Below are 13,528 nucleotides of genomic sequence, written 5' to 3'. Positions count from 1 at the left end.
TAAAGACACTATTTATCTGGAATACTGAGGGGGTTCTGTTGGAGTGTCCTTAACCTACGGGCTGCTCTAGTCACTCACTTGCCTCACTCTGGCCCTAGTGTGGTAGAAGTTCATCTACTAAAGGTGTTAGCAGCTAGGAAATGCCCAGTTTAGTAATTACAGATGAAATCCATGAACAGACTCACAGAAACATCTCCAGATATATAGCGCTCTTGTCAAAGGACAGGAATTCCCCTAAGGAAGATCTGACAAAGCTCGTTCCAGTGCTATGCATGCTCCAAAAAAAAAAAAAAAAAAAAAAAAAAGGAAATAAGTAGGGTAATCACAGGGGATAGACAAAAAATATAGAGCTACGTTGTGCTCCTATGCAACCCTTGGAAATAATAATGTGGCAGAGTAGCAGCAGCCTGGAGAGGTGGTCAGGATATGGGTAAGGGAAATAGGCAGCTCCAGATGGGAGCCTGGTTGCTTATCTGGCTTCCCTTCTTGCCCCCTATAACCCATCCTCCATGTGGCAGTCAGTGTGATCCCTTTTTAAAAGTCACTCCCAGCCTCACAGTAGTGTCCTATCTCATGTGAGAAAAAAAATGCATACTGTACAATCTCTTTGTGTCTTTGTGCTTTTCCACTAATATGGAAGCCCCATCCCTGGTCTCTGGTCTCATCTCCCTAACTCCCTCCCCCAGGTCTCCTCTTCAGCCACACTGGAGGCCATTCTGCTGTTGTTTGAATGCCCACTCCTCAGCCCTACCACAGGGCATCTGCACAGACCTTTCCCGACAGCCTCACACAGCTGGAGACTTCTCAGGTCTCAGCTCAAAAATCACCCTTTCAGAAAGATGACATCAAATCTCAGATGGCTACTGTGCAAACTTCATCACAATGCTCTGATTTGGTTCAGGACACTTAACATCCTCAGCAACGACCTTTCCCTCACCAGGATGAAGAAGAAGAGGTGTGGGGAGGAGGGCGGTCAGAGCCTTTCTCTAACCCCCAGTGTACTCATAGAATGTACAACTATGCCAAGCATAGAGCAGAATTTGGTAGGTGTGTGCTGAGTGGCCACAAGAACTGTTGACATACATACACACAGAGCAACGCACACATACACATGTACATGGGAAAAGGATCATCTCTGGCTAGTGACATTCTGGGTAGCCTAAACGTCTGCTCTTCATTCACACTCATTTTCTACAACAATAAAGCATTCATTTTTAAATTAATGAATCCTGCTTCCCCCAACCTGCGTTTACTTTTTAGAGTTGTAGTTAGTCATACCAGGAAAATATTCTCCCAGCTGGCTTGAAGGGAGAAACTCAGGATGCCAGAACTGGGAAAGACCTTGAGTGGTGTTTGGTTCCATTCCATCTCTCATCTCGGAGATGAGGAGGGTGAAGAATGACCACTGGCTTTACTGGAAGAATCCAGTGTGCTTCCCATATTGTCTGTGTACTTGGACCAACTGCAAGGATGCGTGGTCCCACCCCCAGAATGTCTGATTCAGGGTCTGAGAACCTGTGTTGCTGATGGCGTGGGGATTAAGGGACACACTGAGGTTCACTAACAAGGTTCCCTCACATTATTCCTCATGGTCATTTGGTAGGCAAAGCAGTAAAGATGAAAACCACTGTGCAAGACAAACAGTTCAAGTTCATTGGTAACTCCCTTCTGGGCCCCCGCCTGGATGCTCCTCCTGAGAAGGAGGAGAGAGAAAGGATGAATGATTTAGAGTGCCAACTCCAGCTCAGACGCTGGAATGGACGATCTATACTTCACTCGTTTGCAGAATCCTTTGCCTAAAGAAATTTCAGCTTGGAGAGATGCTGGAACCTCCCTAAGAGCACACAGTTAAGCTGTGATGGAGCCAGATCTCCAATCCACGGCTCTTTGACTCTAAAGTCCCTCCTTTCTTTACAATCTTCAGAATGAAAAGTTGTCACCAGTGGCATTCAGAGTGACAATGCAGAACAGAACATCCCCAAGAGATTTCCACAGGACACTGGGTTCCCAGGGACATGGAGAGGTGTCCATTAACCTTGTCTCTGAGATTACAGGTCATGTTGACTCACTTCCGTGATGTTCAGCACCTTCTGACCCCTGAGCCCCAGCGGACCTGATGACAGGGTTGGGGTGGCAGGGTGTGGAGGGAGAGGTGGAGCTGGTACTGGGCTCACTGCTGCAAATCTCCTGTGAAGTCAGTGGGAAAGGGAGAATTTATCAGGGACCTCGGCTCCCAACAAAGAGCAGAATTCACACTCCGTTTGTGGGCAAACGGGCTTATGGGTTCTGCACTGAACTAAGTTTGAAACTCAAGGCCAAAGGCAGATAAAAATTTATCCTTCATAGGTCAAAAACAATCCACAAAACCTAGTCAGTGATCCTTTTCCCATGCACTGCACAGGAAATGCACAAGGGACAAGGAAATTCATGGAACAAGGTCCCATCCCTTCCAATACACACTATCAGTGAGTTACACTGTATCTCGCATTTCAGTTACACGGGAACCTGTATTCGAGATAGTTCTGTAAATATTGAGATTGCAAAGGGGTGTGGTGATGCATTAACACTATACAGCTTGACCAGAATTTCAATTTATGAACAAGGTCAAACATTAGCGGGCTATTTCAGGAATGACAGAATGTGGTTTTCTGCATCTGTCTTCTTGTGTTTCTTACTCCACATTCTGGTTTTCTTTCACCTGCTTTATTTGCAATCCCTGAAGCAGTTGCATGAATGGATTTCACATAACATTGAAAGGAAAGGCTTTCTAAGTAATTCTGGCTAGCCCATCAGAGGCATGAGGACTTCCACCAAGGCAGCTCCTGTGCCAGTGTTTGTCCTGTGCCCTCTGGAAGGGGCCTGGCTGCCTCTTCTTTGACAAGCTCACTTCCCACCTGCGACGTGTTGCTTGGCAAGGAACAGTTCAAACTGTAATAGGCAGTCAGGTGGGAAGAGGGGACAAGCAGAGTGATGTAAACAAGGACAGGAAGAAGACGCCAGAGCTGGGTACTTGAGAGCATTGAAATTGGGTTCCAACAGTGACCTTGCTCTCAGCATGATCACACATGCACTGAAGCTTTGGAGAGGCTGCCCTCTCCTTGGTGCAGTGGATCAGGGAGGTGGGCCACTCACAGCTTCTTGCCTGTTAATGTCTACAAGAGATGGCTCTCTCACTGCCAAGGAAAAGCAGTGGATTTTATTTACTACAGAAAGAAAAGAAAGTCTGCACCATCTTGTAGAGTGCAGCATAGGTCTCCAAGCCACTGCATTGCTCTGCAATCAGCTTGTGCTCAGGCACGTCACGTGCAGAGCGAGCTTGGGTGGTGTGGTAGAACGGCAAGCAACTTCTCTTTTTGTTCCCCACTCCTGCCCTTCGTCTAGAACTGAAATGATGTTCTGCCTGCACCAGAGGAAGGATGTAGTAGGAGCTGCAAAGGAGGTGTCAGCAGCTGTTACCTAACTGTCACTGTTTTTATCTTTTTAACAGTACATACATCTATATTTTAAATTTGAAAGTCAAAGTTAGAGATAGAGGGAGAGACAGAGATACAGAAGTCTTCTATCTGTTGGTTCACTCTAGAAGTGCCACAAAAGCCAGGGCTAGGTTAGGCTGAGGCCAAGAGCAAGGAGCTTCGCTATGTCTACCACTTTGGTGCAGGGGACAAGGATTCAGGCCATCCTCTACTGCCTTTTCAGGTACAGCAGCGGCGAGTTGGATCATAAGTGGAGCAGATGGCACATGAATTAGTGCCAATATGGGATGCTGGCATTGGAGGTGGCAGCTTAATAGGCTATGCCACAACACTGGCTCTACCATTAGTTTTTTTTTTTAATTATTTTTATTGGAAAGGCAGATTTACAGAGAGAAGGAGATACAGAGAGAAATATCATCCATCCACCGATTCACTCCCCAAGTGGCCACAATGGCTTATACAAAGCCTGTACAAAGTTGAGCTGATACAAAGTCAGGAGCCAGTAGTTTCTTCTGGGTTTCCCACAGGATGCTGGGTCCCAACGCTTTGGGTCGTCCTCTACTGTTTTTGCAGGCCACAAACATGGAGCTGGATGGGAAGTGGAGCAGCCAGGACACAAACCAGCACCCATATGGGATATTAGTGTAAGCACGGTGAAGATTTAGCCACAGAGCCATCTCCCTGGGCCCTCTACCACTAGCTTTAACCACTGCATCAGCTGGGCCAAAAACTGCTGTCTCATCCCACACGCAGTGGTACTGGGGATGGAGTGCCCTGGCTGCATTAGTGCTCATGCTATCTCAAAATGACCAGCTGCTTGTTCTGCAAGCTTCGATCTATTTTTACAGTGTGGATGGCTGCTCTCGATTCTCACAGATTTCCCAGTGGTCGCCAGCCTGGGGTGGTTTATACACAAGACAAAAGAATGGCTACTTGGCAGATAATACTTTCCAGGCCTTAGGGAGGGCACTCAGCTGGAAAGATCTGCTTTCGCTGGAGATCGGAAGTGCTTTGCCAGCAGTTATTTGATCTTTCCTGGGAACTTGTTCTTTTGAACAATCTCCCAGTCTGGTGGGAGTCCACGGTCTCTTATTCTGGTCCCACCGTTATTCACTGCGATCTTGGAGAAATCATCTAACTCTTCCTTTACCTCAGTTGTCTCTGGTGGGACAGGTCTCCCTATCGTGAGTTATGGGGAAGGTGACACAATGTAGTCTTGATGAAGGAACTGCAAAAGCTGATGGACGCTTAGGTGACATTTATGTTTTGTTTTCCAATTTTGGGTCCTGCCCTGGTATACTGCAAGGCATGACTTGGTTTTGTTTCTGAGAGCTGGGTAGTAATTCCTTCCTACAGAGAAGGAAAGGCAGAAAGCACAGCCTGGGCATATAATCCTGTCTTGCTCTCACCACCACTTGCAAAGGTAACAGCAGGACAGTTGAGCTAGAAAACTGCACTATGATCACAAAAATCATTCGGGCCCACAGCACATTCTGGACCTTTTCAGGGGTTCTCCAAAAGAAGTGGTTGTTACAGCACTGGATAAATGGATGAATCCATCCATCCATCCAACTACAGTACTTACAGATCAAAACCACGCATCCCAGCAGTGTGGGTAGAATGCAAACAGGCAGTTGCCACCCCCATGGCTGAAGAGCGTCTGGCGCATGCAAGACAGAGGTCACGCAGAGGACTTGTTCCAACATAATGGCATGTAGGCTCATCTAGGGAAACACAGACAGTGTTCCAGGGGCTGCGACACTGAAGTAGGAACAGGTTCTCATGGACTGCGTCTGAGCTGAGTCTACAGGAAACGCTGGTGGAGGAGGGGGCGACGAGGTGCTTCCTGGGTTGGAGGAAAGTACTTATGAGGGCAGAGGTTTCAGGACGAGCATGCCAGGGAACAGCCAGCCCATGGAATAAACACAGATAAAGAGTCAGGAAGGGTGGATGATAGAAAAAGGAGCAGTTCATGGAGGGTTCTGAGCAGGTCACATGGGGGAGAAAGATTGCTTGCTAGCAGGAAAGGTAGTCTGGAGGGATAAGGAGGCAAGTGCCAAATTTAAAATTGAATGCAAACATCTGCCAGATAGAACGTCAGCAAGTACCCCAAAGGGGGGCAGCAGAGAGAGGAAGTGATTCAATGGTGTCGTAAGAGCTTGCCAGTGTTCAATGACAGATCTGCATCCATGAGTGCCAAGTCACTACTTGGAGTGATTTTAACTTGGTTCAGCTGAGAGATAGTATCTGGAGGGCATCCAGCAAAACCCATGAGCTCCAGCTGAAAGGATTTCTTGAGCAGAGACAAGAGGCAGAAGCACGGGATGAAGGAAGTAAACACCCAAAGTCCTATACTGTATAAATGATTCCCTTAACTGTGCCACTGTCTACAGAAGTATCACAATGGATTCCCAGTGACACGGGCAGAGCATATCCTGTCTCCCAGCATGCAGCTGTCACAGTGCACTAGGAACACTAGACACGAGTGTGTTTTGATGACTTGAAGAACATTATTTGGGTCAGAGCCTCCCTCTGACACTGCCTGTCCTTTGAAATGAATGAGTCGCATTGACTCCAATATTCTCATTATCACTGGAAGTGACAAGGCTTCACACTTGCCTGCTACAGACAGTGGAAATGGAAAGCTCTCAGCTCTGGCAGGAACCTCATTCCACTCCCATTCTACTCTGCTAAAAAAATGTGCCAGGCTTCCTTACCATTTTTTCAGACTATATACACTTGTTTTCTATTTTTTAGAAGTGGCTTACTGTTTGTTGAGCGTCAGCTGTGTATCAGATTTTGTGCTCTACGCTTCTTTTACACCCATCTCTGAGGTGGGCACTGTTCTGATTCCTACTTCAAAGATGAGGAGAATAAAACCCTGTCTCGGCTTCCGCTACCACTCATTACTATTCTGCACAGAGGTTGGGAGATGTGAAAGATGATGCCGGAACAAACAGAAAGCAAAATGACTTTCCTCTTTGATCTTTCTCCTTACATATTTTACCATCACATTCTGTAATTAGGTCAGAGTGAGAGAGAATGCTGTCGAGAGCTACAGCTGAAGTTGAACAGTTATTTCTTAGGAGATTGTTAATTTTGGAGTATGTATTCATTCTGATGGCAGTTACGGTACTAGACATTTCATAAATAAAAGCTAGTTAGGATACTATCCACAGGAAACAGCTGCAGCTGGTGAGGGAACTTGTGACTTTAAGGAAGTGCAGCCCTTCGTGGAATCAGAAGGCAGGAGGAATATATCACACTGTAACACTCTCTGCATTAGCTGCACCTGTTTTCAGTAGATACACTCATGGTATGGGTCATGCTTGCTCCGCTCTCTGGTTTTCCTGGGAGGCAAACATTGTGTAGCAAGAGCGAAAGTTCAAAGACATATGAACTAGTTAGTACTCAGACATTTATGATTTCAAGAGCTAAGGGCCTGTGGCTTGGTGCGTTACTGGGACCCGTTGAGCTGTATGGTCCTGCACAGACTTCTAGGGTCAGCAAGCACTAACTGCACGTGGCTGGTTGCAATGGAGATGATATGTCAGCAGATAACATTCAACCAGATTTCAAAGGCTTTGTATGACAAAGAAAAAATTAAGCATCTTATTTATGAAAACAGTGTTGAAATTATAATGTCTGGAATGTTATCTTAAAATAAATGATTAACATCCCTTCATTTCATCAGTTTCCTTTTGCTTTTTACCATGGTTACAGTAAATGACTCACGGTACCTGCATTTGTGGCTTACATTATGTCTCTGGGACAGCACAGGTACAGATACTCAGTAACTGAGAAAATTAATGCAAGCTGCAGATTTGGTGCATCTGGGTCAAAGTGGTGAGCCAGCCACAATGAACTATGTTCCCTAGGAAGTGAATAAAATGACTTCATAGAAGGTGTGCACCCTGCTACCCTGTTCTGACCTGCTGGTGTTCTGACCCCCAGGCAGCCCTTCTGGGCCCTTGACCTCCACACTGTCACTGGAGTCCGCAGCCAATTCACAAAGACTGGTAACAAGTGGGTGGAGATAAACTACAAACAAATGAACAAACCCTTACATTCATTCACTATTTGCAACCCCAAATGTGGTGTGCTGATTCCCTACCTGTGATGGGCCTTTAAGTCTTCCTGGACTAGACAGCTGAGGTCTGTTGGCAACAACAGTCCTATTTCAGATGCACTGGCTGGGCACCACCGTAAGGAAGGATGATGCTTTGGCCTTGTGTACTCAAACGACAATCTGATGCTTCCCATGTGGAAAAACTGAAGAGCTCCTTAATCCAATAACAACTTATTAAGAGGTGAAAATAAAAGAATCTATCCTCCCTTGGGGAAGGTGGAACAAAATCAGTTACTCTTCTAGGTCAAGTTCTTCCTGTTTCTTTTCATGCTAGAGAGCATCTAATTATCTGCTGGAAGTGATTCTGCATCTCCCACACAATTTACACACTTTTTATATGCTTCTATTTTCTTGTGCTTTCCTTAAAAGGCAAAAAAATTTAAATGTTAATTCAATTATAACTCATAGGGTCAAGCTGTAGCACAATACTGTATAAATAGCATTCACACTCCCATAAATATTTTAAATAAATGTATACTCAACCTCTATGTATGGAGATAAACATGTGCCTAAGAAACTCTAAGAACAAATGACCTAGGAGATGGAAATCTCGCTTTGTGGGAAAGCCTTTAGGAGACTGCTTAGCTTCCCTGGGAAGAACCCATCATTTGCATCCCAGCAAAAGAATTCTGTTGTCACATAGGGTTTAAACCTGACACTTGTAACTTTTGACCATGAAGTGACAGTATGTACAAGTGTTCCTAACACACATATTCATTCTGAAGCCCATCTTTCTTGACTCCACACTCCTTTGACTGTGACTTGCTGAAACAGCCATTGTACTACTAATCCTGACCAGCCTTGCCAGTATAGGATGTAACCAAGAAACACTGGTAAGAAAAGAAGTCTTAGGAATGCAGGTTTATTCTTTTCTTCACTGCTTTACTTTCTGTTCAGGGCAGCCTATCTTTATCAGGCTAACACAACTTGTGGAACTCTTTGCTAACATAGAACCAAGCAGGGAATCTTGACTGAATGGCCAGAACCAGCAGCAGGTTTTGCAGCCATCTAAACCTTTGGGGAAATGTATTTCAAAAAGCAAGGAAGTATCTTCCAAGAACAATGACAACATAGATCTACCACCTTTACTCTGGAGACAGTGAAGTGGGGCAGTCAACCTGGGAACAAGAGCATTGTTCACAATAAACCACAGTGGGTCTATTGTGCAAGACAGAATTTTTCTTGAGAATGGAAAAAATGACTCTGCATTTCCTTCTCTTCGTCATTATCTACAGAGCCACAGTTGAAAAAAAAAACTCAGAAGCAGATTAAAATGAACACTTTCTATTGGCGCTCCCTTTCCTTTCACACTTACATTTCTCATTCTTTCCTGGTTCAACCTCATGCTCAACTATTTATTCTACGATCTGGGGAATACTGGTGAGAGAATATTTGGGAAACAACACACAGGAGCCCATGTATTATCTCGATTGAGCTCTTTTCAGTGACCTTATCGGGTGACAGGAAGGATGTGGCTCCCACTCCGACTCAAATGAAGTCAGTCAGCTATGCAGGAGGTGGATGACACAGTAGGCATGTTACTCTGAAGGCTGAGAACAGTAAAGCCAACACCTTCAGGTAGGGTGACCGCTCATCCTTCAGGCATAACCTCTGCCTTAAACAGAGGACCCCTAGCCCATACCTCTTTTCAACAGCGAACCAACAAGCAAGCAAGAGGCTGCAGTCCCAGTGTAAAATTGGATTGCACTAGTCTATCAGGAGCATTCAGATTTTTTTAGTGTTGAAAAGACCAAAGATCCCAATGTATCTGCAGATGTTCAGAAGTGGCAAGCGTCTTCACTGAAGTTATTTCTGAAGCTGAAAGAATGTGGATGGAAAAGTTCACCATGCCTCTTCTCCAAATATATATTCCTAAGCATGCAAAACTAAAGAGTAACACATTGGTTTTGTAGCAAACTAGCAAATAAGAAACTCTACATCTAGTGTATAAAGATGGATGTGTATTACCAACATTGGCACAAAAAGATCAGAGCAAAACCATGGCTGAGAAAGTGGAGTGCTGTTGCACACATGTTTTATTATTGAATTCAAAAACTGACACTACTATTAGTGCTTTTAATCCAAATTTGTGATTTTTGACAGGTTATGTATCCTCTTCTGAGTCTCAACTTGATCCAGTCACCAAATGCATCTTTACTATCCATGATGGTCTCAGTGGGTTTACTTAGTCCACTGGGTGGACTCGAGAGATGAACAAGCTAACATCTTGCACCACAGCAGCTCAGGCTAACACAAGGACATACACAGAGGTACCAAAGATGACAATAACACGGAAGTTGAAGGGCATGGATGGGAGATTATGAAAAAAGCACTCCTTGACACTGGACAGATGGATCAAGGCCTCACTGAGAAGCATGCAGTCTATGGTTAGAGGGGATGTGAGATCACTCACTCCCAGTTGGGGCATTCTTGACTGTAGGACTAGCCAAGGCAAAGGTGGGTATCTGAAGGCATGGTAGATATTCAGTAAACAGTGATGACTCCAGTAGGTGGCATACGGGTTGAGAAATGAAGTGGTGGCTGCTGGGAGCAGATATAATCCAAACAGGAGGACTCAACTTAATCTGGAGCTCATGGGTGAGGCCCTAAACAGATATGAGCAAGAGTGACTTGGCTTGGCCGCTCTAGCCAGGATGGCTCAGGCATGGGAGCACTTGGGACAGGGACATGCTACCAGAATGCCACTGTTGTGTGCCAAGGCAGTGTTACTAAATCTTGATGGATTTAGGGAGGTGGTGGTAAAGCTGAGATAGAGGGCAAGACATGGTTGTTGACTGGTAGTGTGGGGTCAAGGGCCTTAGTTTATCCCTACTATTTTAGCTGATACATTTGTGCATATACTCCTTTAGAATAAGTGAGGGAAATTAACTCACATGCCTCCAAAATGGTGTTTGTGTGTTGGGGGTGGGGGCAGGTAGTGGTGGTAAAAATAGCTTTAGGTGAAATTCAATCCCATTTCTGTATTTAAAAATCTCAACAAGTAATTGTTCTTATAGAGAAAAAAAGTTGGTCTTATGCAGAAAGTTGTCAAGGCATGGTATAGGAAAATACAGGACTTAGCTGGGTAATCCTACTTCGGGGCATGCGGTCTGATCCCTCATATAAATCTGATGCCTTCATAGAAGGAGCACTAATCCCAGTTTTCTATTTTAACAGAGCTCAGACAAATGTGGTTCTTTATGGACTTCAGAAATGCATAATCCAAAAAAGGCCTCTTATAAAACCTGTGGAAATAAGACAGGAGAATGTGGGCTGGATATTAGGGTAAGGAAGTGGATGGTATTATGTAAATGTGGCTGGGGGGGGGGGGGTGTTTTGAATCCATATCTACCCAAGAACGCAGCCTCTCAGTGTACAAAATAAGGCTCTGAGCTCTTTAATAATGGCCAACATTTTAGATGAAGATATGGAAAATTTTCTTGGTAAAATGTTTGGATAGAACAAAATTATCACGTGATTAAAAAAGAATGCTGTAACTGACAATCTTAAGACATAAGATAAGCCACAAATGGGGTCAATATTGTGCAGTGAATTAGGTTGCCATTTGCAATGCTGGCATCCCATACTGGAATTTTTGTTTGAGTTCCTGCTGTTCTGCTTCCAATCCAGCTTCCAGGAAATGTACTTGGGAAAGCAGCAGAAGATGGTTCAACCTTGGATGGAGTTTCAGGTTCCTGATCACGGCACAGTTCAACCCCAGCTGTTGCAGCCATTTGGGGAGTGCATCAGTGTATAGAAAATCTCTCTCTCTGGAACTTTATTTTTAAAAGGCCACAATGAGCTGGTGCCATGGCACTGTAAACTAAGCTCCCACTTATGATGCTGGCATTCCAAGTCCTTGCTGCTCCACTTCTGATCCAGCTCCTTGCTTATGGTCTTCAAAAGCAGTGGAGAATGGCTCAAGTTGTCAGGCAACTACACCCACATGGGAGACCCAGAAAAAGCTCCCGGCTCCCAGTTTCAGATCAGCTTAGCTCTGGCTGTTGTGGACATTTGGGAATGAACCAGCAGATGAAAGATCTCTCTGTCTCTCTTTTTTTCTGTAAATCTGACTTTCAAACAAAAATAAAATAAATCTTAAACAAAAAAGGCCACAATTGAGATGACAAAATTAGTAAAGGAAAATATGAGGGGCTGAACAAAAGAACTGTTGTATAAGTACAGGATGGGTACGTGTGGTTTAGCAGTAGCATGTGTGAAAAAGATTGCTAACTGAAAGTAATTTCAATTTGAGTCAATTGTTCGACACAACTGCAAAAAAATGTGATCTAAGGTGCCATCAACTGAATTGCAGCTTTAGCTCCAAGCACACTTCAGTGGGAACTCCAGAAATGCTGAGAATTCTGGGTACCTGTGGTTTAAATATATTGGGTAAAGTTGTTGATTATACCAACCTGGGCCAAAGCCAAGAGAGAATTCTGCTGACAATTTTAGGGCTCTTCCTTTTAAGCAGGTTTAGGGAAGTCAGGAGGAAGAAGGAATCAAGGATCTGCCAAAATGGAGACTGCATTCACCAGTTCTTAGTAAGACTGAAATTTGATTCCTTCAGTTGAAATGACAATAAAATTTAGGCACTATGAGATAGGCCACTCAAAGGGAGAATAATTGTCTCTTTATCCCTTACCAAATCCAGTGTTAAGCAAGATGAAGATAGTAATTGCACATTTAGCTGAGAGTCTGGCTTCCAACCTGGGGTTGACTTTCTTGGTGGCTGGAAAGGATCGTGCGGGGTCACGTGCCCATCACATACGGCCAACACCCGGCAAGCAGAGGTGGGCACTGTTCTTTCTCACTGGGAGGAAGTCTCGTGTTTCCTCTTGTTTTTTACCTCAGTGTCTAACTTGTGGACTCAGCAACTTCCAAACACAGTGCCTACCTCCTGTTGGCAAATGAAGGACAAGGTTTTCCTCTTTGTCTACGAAAAACATAGGCAGCAAGCCAGCATAATTTCTAAATCAAGTTGGATATTTTTAAAAAACAGAACATTGCAGCAGTGTGTTCTCCCTCTTTGTGCAATATCTTGTTGATGTGTAAGATAAGGATCCGTGTGGATCCTAGTGCACACACTTGAGAACAAGAGGCGAAAGTCACAGTCTCATATTAATTTGCTTTTCTTGGGATTGAATCATATGATAGTGTCAGTTGGACTTAGCCTCAATATAGAATATTTTTCTGAGAGGCATCCTCAATGAATAGCCAACAAAATATTCTGAAAACAGATGTGTGTATATAATGAAAAATACATGCATGAATTCCAAATTCTTTACATCAACATAAATTTACCTTTTAATTCTTCTTTATATATTTGTATATACATATATAAATATAAAACTTGCATATATAAACATACCTCTTCTATGTGTGTGTATGTATGGGAGATCCAATAATTTCTCATGCCAAGACAATATAGAATCTAGACCTTGTTCAGAAAACAGTAATTATGATCCTGAAAGGACTTAGTATCATCCTGGAAAAAAACAAATACATGAACTGAATACTGTTTTGCTTATAGAGGCTGTCTTACAAAACAGACAAGTTGTTATATGTAGGGATATTTTCTTATGATTCATTTCTAATGAAGAGAAAATTCCAAAGACAGCAGAGAATTTCTTGACACTGGAAATGTGCCAGCAGAGTTTGGATGAGTAGACGTTGGTTGGACTAGATTCGCTCTAAGGCCCCTTGAAGCATAATAGTTCATAGTGTTCAAGCTAACAAGGCAATGTGAAAATGAATGCCTTGCAGTCAGGGCTTCTCAGAAACTGCATCCATATATATTTAGGAGCCAAAGGAAGGTGTCTGTGTTCTCAGGGGAAGAGGACAATGCCAGTGGAATGTTCTTCGTTTCTCTTCTGGGTACTGGTTATAAGCACGTGCTCATATGAAGCAAGTCATTAGAGATATT

General features: G+C 43.9%; 1 protein-coding gene across 3 annotated transcripts in view; it reads right to left on the bottom strand.

The window, feature by feature from the left end:
• The window catches only part of FYN (FYN proto-oncogene, Src family tyrosine kinase), a 231,985-nt gene that overhangs the window by 92,389 nt on the left and 126,068 nt on the right, over positions 1-13,528 (bottom strand). The gene's annotated exons all lie outside the window — the stretch shown is intronic.

This window comes from Ochotona princeps, chromosome 1 (genome assembly GCF_030435755.1).
Source record: "Ochotona princeps isolate mOchPri1 chromosome 1, mOchPri1.hap1, whole genome shotgun sequence".
Classification (NCBI taxonomy): Eukaryota; Metazoa; Chordata; class Mammalia; order Lagomorpha; family Ochotonidae; genus Ochotona; species Ochotona princeps.
The sequence above is the reverse complement of the archived record's forward strand: the minus strand, read 5'-3'. Positions and strand labels throughout refer to the sequence as shown.